The 13443-nt window shown below is 43.3% G+C and overlaps 1 pseudogene; it reads left to right on the top strand.

Annotated features, from left to right (window-relative positions):
* Positions 1-11119: 11119 nt before the first annotated feature.
* On the top strand, positions 11120-11461 carry LOC115897048 (annotated as a pseudogene).
* The last annotated feature ends 1982 nt before the right edge of the window (positions 11462-13443 follow it).

Here is a 13443-nt window from a genome sequence, read left to right as displayed (position 1 = left end):
CAGAGAACAAATGGATGGAGCGATTGGCCCAAGGTTGGGTGTACTAAAAGGTCAGGGTCAGGTCAGGTGTGGTGGCTCACACCTGTTATCCCAGCACTTTGGGAGGCTGAGGCAAGGAGACTACTGAAGGCCAGGAGTTCAAAGCTGTAGTGAGCTAGGATCACACCACTGCACACCACTGGACCACAGAGGGAGACCCTGTCTCTGAAACAATGAAAAAAAAAAAAAAAAAAAAAAGATTAAACAAAAGGTCAGGGTCAAGAGACTCTACGGTGCTGGGTAAAAAAATAAAAATAAAAAACAACAACAACAAAAAAAACCCAAGTGACTCAGAGTCATTTTTCTACTTCCCACTTCCTCATTTCTACTTCGCCAATGATTCTAAACTAAGTGTGAGCCCCAGGCTGGCCTGGCTCTGTGAGGGTAGCAGTCCGTCACGATGCAGACTCAGGCTCTGGAAGGAATTCCAGACATCCCCACTGGGGACCTTGCAGAACAGAATCTGTTTCTGTGGAGCGAGGATCCCCACTGGAGACCTCTGTGTCTCTCCCTGTCTCCAGGCACTTCCTGGCACTTCTGCTGGCTCTCACCAACACTCTCCCTAGGACCAGATCTTCCTCACCTGCACCCCCATTACCCCCTTCCTCTGCCTCAACACAGTGTTTGGCAAGCTCATCCTGGTGTTTAGCTCCTTTTCAGAAAGAGCTTTGAGTGAGTTATTGATGCAGTCAATACACTGACCTCAAGTTCATAGCTGGTCCAGGAGGTTAAAATGCTGAAGTAAGTAGAACACACTGTGATGACTTTGTTAAGAAATTTGACTCTCAATTTCCAGGATAAACTGTTTTCTTCTTTACCATGTCACAACTTCAGTCTTGTTATTGTGTTGTAGAATAGGGCGGGACCAACAAATGACAAGAATCCAATGGCCCCTGAAGGTCATCCTGTCCAGCCTCCTGCCTTCGAGCAAGGATGGCACCTGACATAAGAATCCCTGTGGGAAGAGTTCAGGAGAAAGACATAAGGCCTTAGCTGCATGGAGTTATGATGACTGAGAAGTATTTTGTTTAAAGCTGAGAGTCAATGCAAATGTTTTCTTGCTTTAGAAAATTCTTAGAGAAAGGATAATTATTTCCCACATGAATTGAGCTCTGTTGTGTCTCACTCATCTCGGACCCAGCCCATTGTGAGTCCATAATAATTGTTGGATAAACATTTGTTGAACTGAAATGAGTGGATCCAAGGGTGAGACATTAGCAAATGTGAGTCATCCCTGAATGATATGAAGTGAAAATTAGAAGAAATTCAGGTGCTTCTAATAGGATACTGAATATGAACACTTGGAGACTCACTCCTATGCAGACTCCTTCAGTCTTCCTGCATAAGACACTTTTTAAAAACAAAAGGTCCAGAACTGTTTTTAAAAGAAAGCTTTGGGTTGAAATGTTTTCAATGCACATACATCTAGAGAAGAAAATAGCAATCACCCACATTCCCACTATGCAGAATTAAGTACTATTAACATTTTGGAATCTTTGCTTCTAGCCTTTTTAGTCAGTACTCTATTTTTAAAACCTTTACTAGTGCAATTATGTGCTGAAAAATATGAGTGTGTCTGTGCATGTGCAGACATGTGTATACTGTGAACTCACATGTCTCTGCTCACACATCTGTGACCTGTTGCTTGCTCTTCCCCAGAATTTCTGCACTGGGAGGTGCTACATTGCACACTGCTATGGCAATAGTGGAATAATGAAGCCATGAATTTACATGTCAGTGTACAGATGCACAATCTGAATTACACATTTTTAAAGCATAAAACCTATAAGGAATGCACACACACAGTAAAAAAAAAAAAAAAAAAAAAAAAATTCTAACCCGACTCCCTGGCCTTCAGTCTTTCAGTTTTTCTCTCCACGGGCAACCAGCATTGCCAATTCCTTGCAAATGTTTCCAGAAATATCATTTGCATATACAAACATGTATTTTCTATTTTCCTGTACAGATGGTGGCATACGATGTATACTGTTTTGTACCTTAGCATAGGGTTTTGGAAATTTTGCAAATGCTTCTTAACAGTAAGCTTTCTGAATGTGCAAATTAGCAATCAAGGCCTTCCTTTTTTCCTTAGTCTCAGACAATGAAGTTGGTGGTCAAAAAAATGTCCTCCACTTGCCAGACAGTTACCTTCAAATCACAAATTCCCACGTCATGGTTAGATGGCGTATTCTTGCCCACTCCTGTTGAACTTACTTATTTAAACATCCACAAGAAAATCCTGTATATTTTTGGTAGCTAAAGCAAAATCCTGCAGAACACAACAAAACCAAACAGAGGGAAATTTGGGGCTCAGCTTAAAATACAGCTGGGCAAGCCTACACTTAGTTGCTGGAATAACAACCAGCTGGGAGGACTAAATTTAGCTTGGAGCCTTAAACACGGTCAGCCCTAAAGCCCACAACCCCCACACAGAGAACTTGGACCCCATCTCCAAAGTTGGGAGACAAGAAGAAACAACAATGTTGGCCTAAAAGGCTGACTTTGCAAAAACCACCTAGTCAATCTGCTGTGATTTAATAGGCTGTAAAAGGTTTGATTTATAGCCGGTCAATAGGCAAGCAGCATGATTTGTTGTCAGGAGTATATAGAGCACAAGGACTAGGATGATGCCAAACAGTGAAAGAGGTTAATTAAAATGGTAATATTATTTTAAAACAATTTTTTAAAAAGAATAGAACAAATTGGAACTAGAAGTGGGTCCCACTCTCAGGGCTGGCTTGCAGGGAAATGACAGGCAAGTAGGACTGGTCTCCCACATGGAGCCTTCCTGGGACCCCCTTACCTGTGCACCACCCTCTTCTCCAGGGGAGGGCTGCAAAGGACAGAGACCCCCAAACACAGGCTCTTGTCTTGATATTACAACTTGGTTAGCCTCAGTTTCCTGGTTTGGTCAAGTAAGGTGGTTGGACAGATGCGCTCTGAGCCCCAGTCCTCCAGGTCTGCAGTTTTCATTTTCTTGGGTCTCCTACAACTGCCTGGAGCCCCTTGGTTCTTTGAGTCTCCTCCTACAATCTGGGGGTGCCTTACACCCCCTCCCATAGCCCTCTCCAAACCCAACCGGTGGTCTTGGTGCCTCAGGGTGAGACCACGTGTTGAAAATATATTAATAACTTGGTAAAGGAGGAACACGCTGGAAGCGTCTGGCATCTCCCCTGAGCCTGAAGATGGCACCATGGAGAGCCTGACAACCCACACAGCATCACAGGCATCAGCTGGGCTCCACTGGAGAGGCCTGGGACATAGTTTACTGAAAATAAACAGGACGAGGATGCCCCATTTAGCTCAGGTGGTACCCAGGGAGTAGTGGGACTTCTGACTGATCATGCTCACATGTGCAAAGAAAATGTCTGTTGGGGTTCTCATGAGTCCCCCACCCACTGGGTAGCAACAGAAATAAACTAGACAGAGTCCAAGCAGTTCAAGACTTAGATGCCATGATTTAAATACTGTGCCTTTAGGGTGACTTTGGTCTCCACGGTTGAATTGTTGTCTTCCAGATTCTTCTCCTGCCTCTGCTCCTTTCTTAGAAGGTATTTGTGTGGGGTGTGAGGAGCAGGCTTTCAGGATGTCATGGCAGGCCTGTGTGTGAGAACACCCTTGGTGACCCTCATGCTGTGTGTGGGCTGGTTTGGTGTGCTACTGGTCTCACCTGTCGGCAAACTCTTGCTGTGGTCTTTCTCAGCCCACTGGCCCTCCCTATGGATGTAGCCTCCCCTTGCCTCTCTCTATCATCACAGACATTTCTGAGTCCCTGCCACACTGTCCTCTGGGTCCTGGCCCAGGTTGCCACCCACAGTCTGGGCTGTAGGGTTATTTTGCTCCCAGCCACATTAGGGCCTTGGCAAATCTCCTGGCTTATGGGAGAAAATGTGTTCAAGAGTATACACTAGACCCCTCTCTGCCCTCCTAGCAATGCAAGGCTGCCTATCTTGACCTTCACAGCAGTCCCCACCAAGATCCCAGATGGGAAACAGGGCACAGCTCTGCCACTCTCAGTGTTTCCTTCAACCTGATCTAAATGTCTCCTCCTTCAGGCCTAGAACAGAGAGTGGTGATCAGGTCCCAGAGCTGACTGATGGAGTACCTTTCACTGCCCAACACTATTTAAGGTCCGAGGGACGGGACTGAAAACAAAAATTCCCATTCCTGTCTACCTGCAATTTCCCTCCCTCCCCCCTCCCCCCTCCCCCCTCCCCTCCTCCCTTCCTCCCTCCCTCCCTCCCTCCCTCCCTCCCTCCCTCCCTCCCTTCCTTCCTTCCTTCCTTCCTTCCTTCCTTCCTTCCTTCCTTCCTTCCTTCCTTCCTTTTTTGACACAGGGTCTCTCTTTGTTGCCCAGGCTGGAGTGCAGTGGCATGATCATGGCTCACTGCAGCCTTAACCTCCCGGGCTCAAGCGATCCTCCCACCTCAGCCTCCTGAATAGTTGGGACTGTAGGCATGCACCACCACACCTGGCTGATTTAAAAAATTTTGTGGAGATAAGGTCTCACTATGTTTCCCAGGCTGGTCTCAAATTCCTGAGCTCAAGCAATCCTCGTACCCTGGCCTCCCTAAGTGCTGGGATTATAGGCTTGAACTGTGCTTGGCCATGCAATTTCTGTGCTCGCCATGCAATTTCCATCTTATAAAAAGTTCCATGATCTAATACTTCACCACACAGAGCCCTTAATATGTTACACAAGAACTAACGTTTTAGAAAACCTTTATTTATTTATTTTTTAATTTAACGCCCAGCTTTCAAGGTTACTGTTTTGCTTCAAATCTTATTTTAGATACCAGAAGCTGAATATTAACTTTTTTTCTGTTTGCATTATTTCTGAAATAATCCTAATCCTCTGCTCCAGTAAGACCAGGGAGAAGGTCATGAGCTCATAAAAAGCAAACAAAAAGTAATGTCTGGTAATAATTTTCAAAATAGTATTCTGCATTAAATTTTTGTGTGCTTATTTACAACGTCTGCCTTGTTGAAAGGCATACTACCTGAGGTGGGGATGGAGGGACAACGCTTTAATAAATTGGTCTCATAAATTGGGGCCCTAAGGAATATAGGACAGCAGAGTGTTGACAAGGGAAAATTCCAGGGCAGAGGCGTGACAGGGAGAGGGCGGAGGTCTAGCAGCTGACAGGACACTTAGGTTTATCCATCTAGGAGTCCAAAACTCACATAGGATCTGAGTCTATCAGTATGAGGGTTTAAGTAGAACACTAGTTAATTTGTCATTTCTAGTCTCCGGAAACAGTGCTTCCCACCTTCTAGCTGCATCAGAATCACCTGGAATGTTTGCTGAACCTGACCAGGCCTGATTCCCCAGTCTCTGATTCAGTAAGTCCCGTGTGAGACCTGAGGATCTGCATCTGTTACAAACTCCCAGGTGCCCATGATGATTGATGTCGGCCTTTCTACCACTGTTTGAGTGGCACTGTTCCCAAGAAAATGGCACAGGGACCAAGATAGAGACTACAAATGACCGCTAGGATCAGCGGCAAGCTGTTGTGACTTGCTTTAAGATTTTGTTCTGACAATTATAGGCAGTCGTTCGATTCAGACACATTGTCAAGAAAAATAAGACAGGATCTAGGAGGTGATTTCCACACCTCTAGAAAGGAGGAAAATCATCATGCTAGAGCATCTTAGTAACGCTCCAGGTCAAGGATTTTCTCTTTATTTTATTTTAATTATTTAATTAATTAATTTAGAGACAGGGTCTCACTCTGTTGCCCAGGCTGAGGTGCAGTGGCATGATCTCAGCTCACTGCAACCTCCATTTCCTAGGTTCAAGTGATTCTCCTTCCTCAGCCTCCTAAGTCACTGGGACCACAGGTGTGAGCCACCACGCCCAGCTAGAGAGGATTTTCTTCTTATAGCCTTTATCAATCTGAGCTGCCCTTGGATGGGAAGAAAGGCAGGGCAGAAAGCCCCTTTCTTCATCCTGACTAATCTCCAGTGAACTAAGGGGCACTTTTGGAAATACTTGCAGAGTGCCCGGGCTGTGGATAGGTGCCCTGTGCATTATGGAGGTGGCTGTGTGGCTGCCTCCCAGGCCCTGGGTGAGCAGGGGAGCCCCTGGAGGCCATGCACACTGTGCTCAGGAGTGCAGGCTCCACACCCAAGCCTCCCTTCAACCCTAGCTTTGGACTTGCCAATGCTGTGGCTTCAGGTGCAGGCCTTAACTGCTGCTCAATGAGAGAGTAATATGCCCCTCACAGGGATGAATGCTGTGAGAGTCAATGGGACATTTTCTGTAAAGCAGTAGCTCCTGTTTTGAGGCAAGAAAGCTGGTGCATAGAGGAAAGTGTTATTTCCGGCTAGCAAAGCAGAGTCTGTGGGGTTGTGTCCTAGCAATCCTTATTTTGACCTAGACCCTGCCCCTGTGCAGCTACCTGCACTGGGGTGTGCCAAGGTTTTGCTTTTTCTGACTCTATTAATGTTTCCATGGTTGAAATACCACTCTCTGATTAGCTCAATAAGTCATTTTAAAAACAGCAAATTTTTTAATGATACCTAAAATGTTTTTTATTATACTTTAAGTTCTGGGATACATGTGCAGGACGTGCAGTTTTGTTACATAGGTATGCACATGCCATGGTGGTTTGCTGTACCCATGAACCTGTCACCTGCATTAGGTATTTATCCTAATGCTATCCCTCCCCTAGACCCCCATCCCCAGACAGGCCCTGGTATGTGATGTTCCCCACCCTGTGTCCATGTGTTCTTCTTGTTCAGCTCCTGCTTAAGAGTGAGAACATGCAGTGTTTGGTTTTCTGTTCTTGTGTTAGTTTGCTGAGAATGATGGTTTCCAGCTTCATCCACGTCCCTGCAAAGAAATGAACTTAACCTTTTTCATGGCTGTATAGTATTCCATGGTGTATATGTGCCACATTTTCCTTATCCAGTCTATCATTGATGGGCATTTGGGTTGGTTCCAAATCTTTGCTATTGTAAATAGTGCCGCAATAAACATATATGTGCATGTATCTTTATAGCAGAATGATTTATAATCCTTTGGGTATATACCAGTAATGGGATGGCTGGGTCAAATGGTATTTCTAGTTCCAGATCCTTGAGGAATTGCCACACTGTCTTCCACAATGGTTGGACTAATTTACACTCCTATCAACAGTGTAAAAGTGTTCCTATTTCTCCACATCCTCTCCAGCATCTGTTGTTTCCTGACTTTCTAATAATTGCCATTCTAACTGGTGTGAGATGGTATCTCATTGTGGTATTGATTTGCATTTCTCTAATGACCAGTGATGATGAGCTATTTTTCATATGTTTGTTGGCTGCATAAATGTCTTCTTTTGAGAAGTGTCTGTTCATATCCTTCACCCACTTTTTGATGGGGTTGTTTTTTTCTTGTAAATTTATTTAAGTTCTTTGTAGATTCTGGATATTAGCCCTTTGTCAGATGGATAGATTGCAAAAATTTCCTCCCATTCTGTAGGTTGCCTGTTCACTGTGCAAAAGATCTTTAGTTTAATTAGATCCCATCTGTCAATTATGGCTTTTGTTGCTATTGCTTTTGGTAGTTTAGACATGAAGTCTTTGCCTGTGCCTATGTCCTGAATGGTATGCCTAGGTTTTCTTCTAGGATTTTTATGGTTTTAGGTCTTACATTTAAGTCCTTAATCCATCTTGAGTTAATTTTTGTATAAGGTGTAAGGAAGGGGTCCAGTTTCAGTTTTCTGCATATGGCTAGCCAGTTTTCTCAACACCATTTATTAAATAGAGAATCCTTTCCCCATTGCTTGTTTTTGTCAGGTTTGTCAAAGATCAGATGGTTGTAGATGTGCGGTGTTATTTCTGAGGTCTCTGTTCTGTTCCATTGGTCTATATATCTGTTTTGATATCAGTACCATGCTGTTTTTCTTACTGTAGCCTTGTAGTATAGTTTGAAGTCAGTTGGCATGATGCCTCCAGCTTCGTTCTTTTTGCTTAGGATTGTCTTAGCTATGTGGGCTCCTTTTTGGTTCCATATGAAGTTTAAAATAGTTTTTTCCAATTCTGTGAAGAAAGTCAGTGGTAGCTTGATGGGGATAGTATTGAATCTATAAATTACTTTGGGCAGTATGGCCATTTTCATGATATTGATTCTTCCTATCCATGAGCATGGAATGCTTTTCCATTTATTTGTGTCCTCTCTTATTTCCTTGAGCAGTGGTTTGTAGTTCTCCTTGAAGAGGTCCTTCACATCCCTTGTAAGTTGGATTCCTAGGTATTTTATTCTCTTTGTAGCAATTGTGAATGGGAGTTCATTCATGATTTGGCTCTCTGTTTGTCTATTATTGGTGTATAGGAATGCTTGTGATTCTTGTGCACTGATTTTGTATCCTGAGACTTTGCTGAAGTCGCTCATCAGCTTAAGGAGATTTTGGACTGAGATGATGGGGTTTTCTAAATATACAATCATGTCATCTGCAAACAGGGACAATTTGACTTCCTCTTTTCCTAATTGAATACCCTTTATTTCTTTCTCCTGCCTGACTGCCCTGGCCAGAACTTCAAAACTATGTTGGAAAGGAGTGGTGAGAGAGGGCATCCTTGTCTTGTGCCAGTTTTCAAAGGGAATGCTTCCAGTTTTTGCCCATTCAGTATGATATTGGCTGTGGGTTGGTCATAAATAACTCTTATTATTTTGAGATATGTTCCATCAACACCTAGTTTATTGAGAGTTTTTAGCATGAAGAACTGTTGAATTTTGTCAAAGACCTTTTTTGCATCTATTAAGATAATAATGTGGTTTTGTCACTGGTTCTATTTATGTGATGGGTTACATTTATTGATTTGCATATGTTGAACCAGCCTTGCATCCCAGGGATGAAGCCCACTTGATCATGGTGGACAAGCTTTTTGATGTGCTGCTGGATTGGGTTTGCCAGTATTTTACTGAGGATTTTCACATCGATGTTCATCAGGGATATTGGCCCGAAATTTTCTTTTTGTTGTGTCTCTGCCAGGTTTTGGTTTCAGTATGATGCTGGCCTCATAAAATGAGTTAGGGAGGATTCCCTCTTTTTCTGTTGTTTGGAATAGTTTCAGAAGGAATGGTACCAACCAGCTCCTCTTTGTACCTCTGGTAGAATTCGGCTGTGAATCCATCTGGTCCTGGGCTTTTTTTTTTTTTTTTTTTTTGGTTGGTAGGCTATTAATTACTGCCTCAATTTCAGAACTTGTTATTGGTTGATTCAGATATTTAGCTTCTTCCTGGTTTAGTCTTGGGAGGGTGTATGTGTCCAGGAATTTATCCATTTCTTCTAGATTTTCCAGTTTATTTGCATAGAGTTGTTTATAGTTTTCTCTGATGGTAGTTTCATTTCTGTGGGATCAGTGGTGATATTCCCTTTATCATTTTTTATTGCATCCACTTGATTCTTCTCTCTTCTTTATTAGTCTGTCTAGCGGTCTATCTATTTTGTTGATCTTTTCAACAAACCAGCTTCTGGATTCATTGATTTTTTGAACGGTTTTTCATGTCTCTATCTCTTTCAGTTCTGCTCTGATCTTAGTTATTTCTTGTCTTCTGCTAGCTTTTGAATTTGTTTGCTCTTGTTTCTCTAGTTCTTTTCATTGTGATGTTAAGGTGTCAATTTTAGATCTTTCCTGCTTTCTCTTGTGGGCATTTAGTGCTATAAATTTCCCTCTACACACTGCTTTAAATGTGTCCCAGAGATTCTGGTACATTGTGTCTTTGTTCTGTTGGTTTCAAATAACATCTTTATTTCTGCCTTCATTTTGTTATGTACCCAGTAGTCATTCAGGAGCAGGTTGTTCAGTTTCCATGTAGTTGTGTGGTTTTGAGTGAGTTTCTTAATCCTGAGTTCTGATTTTATTGCACTGTGGTGTGAGAGACTGTTCGTTATGATTTCCATTCTTTTGCATTTGCTGAGGAGTGTTTTACTTCCAATTATGTGGTCAATTTTAGAATAATTGTGATGAGGTGCTGAGCAGAGTGTATATTCTGTTGATTTGGGGTGGAGAGTTCTGTAGATGTCTATTAGGTTCTCTTGGTCCAGAGCTGAGTTCAAGTCCTGGATATCCTTGTTAATTTTCTATCTCGTTGATCTGTCTAATACTGACAAAGGGGTGTTAAAGTCTCCGACTATTATTGTGTGGGAGTCTAAGTCTCTTTGTAGGTCTCTAAGAACTTGCATTATGAATCTGGGTTGCTCCTGTATTGGGTGCATATATATTTAGGATAGTTAGCTCTTCTTGTTGCATTGATCCCTTTACCACTATGTAATGGCCTTCTTTGTCTCTTTTGATCTTTGTTGGTTTAAAGTCTGTTTTATCAGAGACTAGGATTGCAACTCCTGCTTTTTTTTGCTTTCCATGTCCTTGGTAAATATTCCTTCATCCCTTTATTTTGAGCCTATGTGTGTCTGCACGTGAGGTGGACGTGCACACTGATATACTGAATACAGCACACTGATGGGTCTTGACTCTTTATCCAATTTGCCAGTCTGTGTCTTTTAATTGAAGCATTTAGTCCATTTACATTTAAGGTTAATATTGTTATGTGTGAATTTGATCCTGTCATTATGATGCTAGCTTGTTATTTTGCCCATTAGTTGATGCAGAGAAACAGCAAATTTTATGTTACTTCAATTAACAAATCTTCTGGTGATGAGGTTCATTTATACGGTAATTAGCAGACATTAAAATTAGCTCACTGGGCTCCGAGGTGGTGTATTAATCTGTTTTCATGTTGCGGATAAAGACATATCCAAGACTGGGCAATTTACAATTTAATTGGACTCACAGTTCTACATGGCTGGGGAGGCCTCACAATCATGGCAGAAGGCAAGGAGGAGCAAGTCACATCTTACATGGATGGCAGCAGGCAAAGAGAGCTTGTGCAGAGGAACGCCTGTTTTAAAAACCATCAGATCTCATGAGACTCATTCACTATTGCAAGAACAGCACAGAAAAGGCCTGCCCCCATAATTAAATCACCCCCCACTGCGTTCCTCCCACAACATGTGGGAATTGTGGGAGTTACAATTCAAGATGAGATTTGGGTGGGGACACAGCCAAACCATATCAGGTGGATGGCAGAGATATGGCTAAATGCACCTAGAAGGTAGGAGTCATTGGTAAATATGGGACCCAGTATGGTGCCTTTCTCAGAAAAATGAAGAAAATTGAAATTAGCCTGCAAGTAACATTTTGCTCTTTCTGTGGCAAAACCAAGATGAAGGGGTGATGTGGCACTGTGCCTCCAGCATGAAAATGGTAGCAGTGGTGCCTGGACCTACAACCCCAAAGTAAAGTCAGCTATCAGAAGAATGGGATTGGAAGACCGGTAGAGGCTCCATTTCGAACATTACCACGATGCCCCAGGGCACAGCTTCTTTTGCCTTCGGTCCACTGAAGGTGAACACAGCAACTCCCCAAAGCTGTGCCTCCCAGGTCCCTCTTCTGTCACAGACTCTCCACTTTCCAAACCCTCCTTCCTCTCTTGAAGGAGGGAGCCTCCAGTCCCCGCCAGCCATGTAGCCTTTGGCTCTATGAAAGGATAAGGTAACCAACTTATTTACACAAAGTGCTACCTAGCCAATCTTTTGACTTTTATCTTTAACTGGAATATGTCTTTTATCATCAACTGCTTAAAGGAGTTTCAGGCCTCAGTAGGAAGAGGTGGAGATGTTCCATTTTCAGGACATGGGCTCTGGGTCAGTGCACCTGGAATTGTCCCAGGCCTATCTGCTGATCTCGGGGTTTTAGGGAACCCTGGGCTAGGGAGCCAGAAGCCTAATGGTTCCCTGCTTCTTCCAACGGGGGTAGCCCAGCAGGATTGGGCCTGGTACCAAAAGAGCCTGTGGGAGGAGGAACTCCTGCCTCTTTTTGCCAGTCTTTCATATTCACTTCCCTACCTAAAGACAGATCCATATGCTTCCTGTCTCCTTAAATGAGTCCTTGCCTTGCCTGTCCTTGACCCCAAGACCCTTAGCTACATATATTATCATACCACAGTATTTTAGATCATATTTAATCATTTCTTTGTACCAAACTTCCTGGCTGATATGGTTTGGATATTTTTCCTGTCCAAATCTCATGTTGAAATGTGATCCCCAGTGTGGAAGGTGGTCCTAGTGAGAGGTGTTTGGGTCATGGGGGTGGATCCTTCATGAATGGCTTGTTGCCCTCCCCATGGTAACGAGTTTATGGGAGATCTCATTGTTAAAACAATCCCAGCACTTTGGGAGGCTGAGGCAGGCAGATCATCTGAGGTCAGGAGTTCGAGACCAGCCTGGTCAACATGGTAAAACCCCATCTCTACTAAAAATACAAAAATTAGTTGGGCATGGTGGTGCATGCTTGTAATCCCAGATACTTGAGAGGCTGAGGCAGGAGAATCATTTGAACCCTGGAGGCAGAGGTTTCAGTGAGCTGAGATCAGGCCACCACTGCACTCTATCGTGGGTGCCAGAGCAACTCTTTCTCAAAAAAAAAAAAGAGTCTGGGACCTCACCCTTCTCTCTCTTGCTTCTCTCACCATGTGATGCATCTGCTTCCCCTTCACCCTCCGCCATGAGTAAAAGCTCCCCGAGGCCTCACCAGAAGCTGAGCAGATGCTGGTGGCATGCTTGTACAGCCTGCAGAGCCATGAACCAAATAAACCTCTTTTCTTTATAAATTACCCAGCCTCAGGTATTCCTTTATAGCAATGCAAAATGGACTAATACACCGGCCTTATTTCCTATCTCTTACCTCCCCTCTACCCCTTTGTTTTCTCTTCTCTTCTCTTCTCTTTTCTTTCTTTCCCAGGTCTCTCACTGTGTTGCCTAGGCTGGAGTGAGTGCAGTGGCACGATCTCAGCTCACTGCAACCTCTGCCTCCCAGGTTCAAGCAATTCTCCTCTCTCAGCCTCCCAAGTAGCTGGGATTACAGGTGCCTGCCACCATGCCCAGCTAATTTTTATATTTTTAGTACAGATAGGGTTTCACTTGTTGGCCAGGCTGGTTTTGAACTCCTGACCTCAAGTGATCTGCCTGTCTTGGCCTCCCAAAACGCTGGGATTACAGGTGTGAGGCATCATGCCCAGCACCCTCTGTTATTTTTACCTCTACTAATAAAACGTCTGCCAAGGAAATGTGTCATTGAAATTATCCTTTTTGACTTTGTAGGAAAGCCATGGAAGGCATTTTGAGACATAAAATGCAGCATCAGTAACATAACCAGAGCAAAAGGTCTGACTTGAGCATAAGAACTTGAAAGAGAACTAGAAACATATTGTTTCCTTAACTTTAAACTCTGAAGAAGTCAAGGAAGCAACTTAATTTAAGGGCTGTTTCTGTCAGGGAATTTGGTAGTGTCAGAAAAGCTGCAAGTCTGAGGGAAAATTCAGTAAAATAGAAGGAAGCTTGTTGTGTAACAATACTA

The sequence above is a fragment of the Rhinopithecus roxellana genome, chromosome 4, assembly GCF_007565055.1.
Source record: "Rhinopithecus roxellana isolate Shanxi Qingling chromosome 4, ASM756505v1, whole genome shotgun sequence".
Taxonomy (NCBI): Eukaryota; Metazoa; Chordata; class Mammalia; order Primates; family Cercopithecidae; genus Rhinopithecus; species Rhinopithecus roxellana.
Note: the sequence above shows the minus strand (reverse complement) of the source record. Positions and strands in the feature narration are given on the sequence as shown.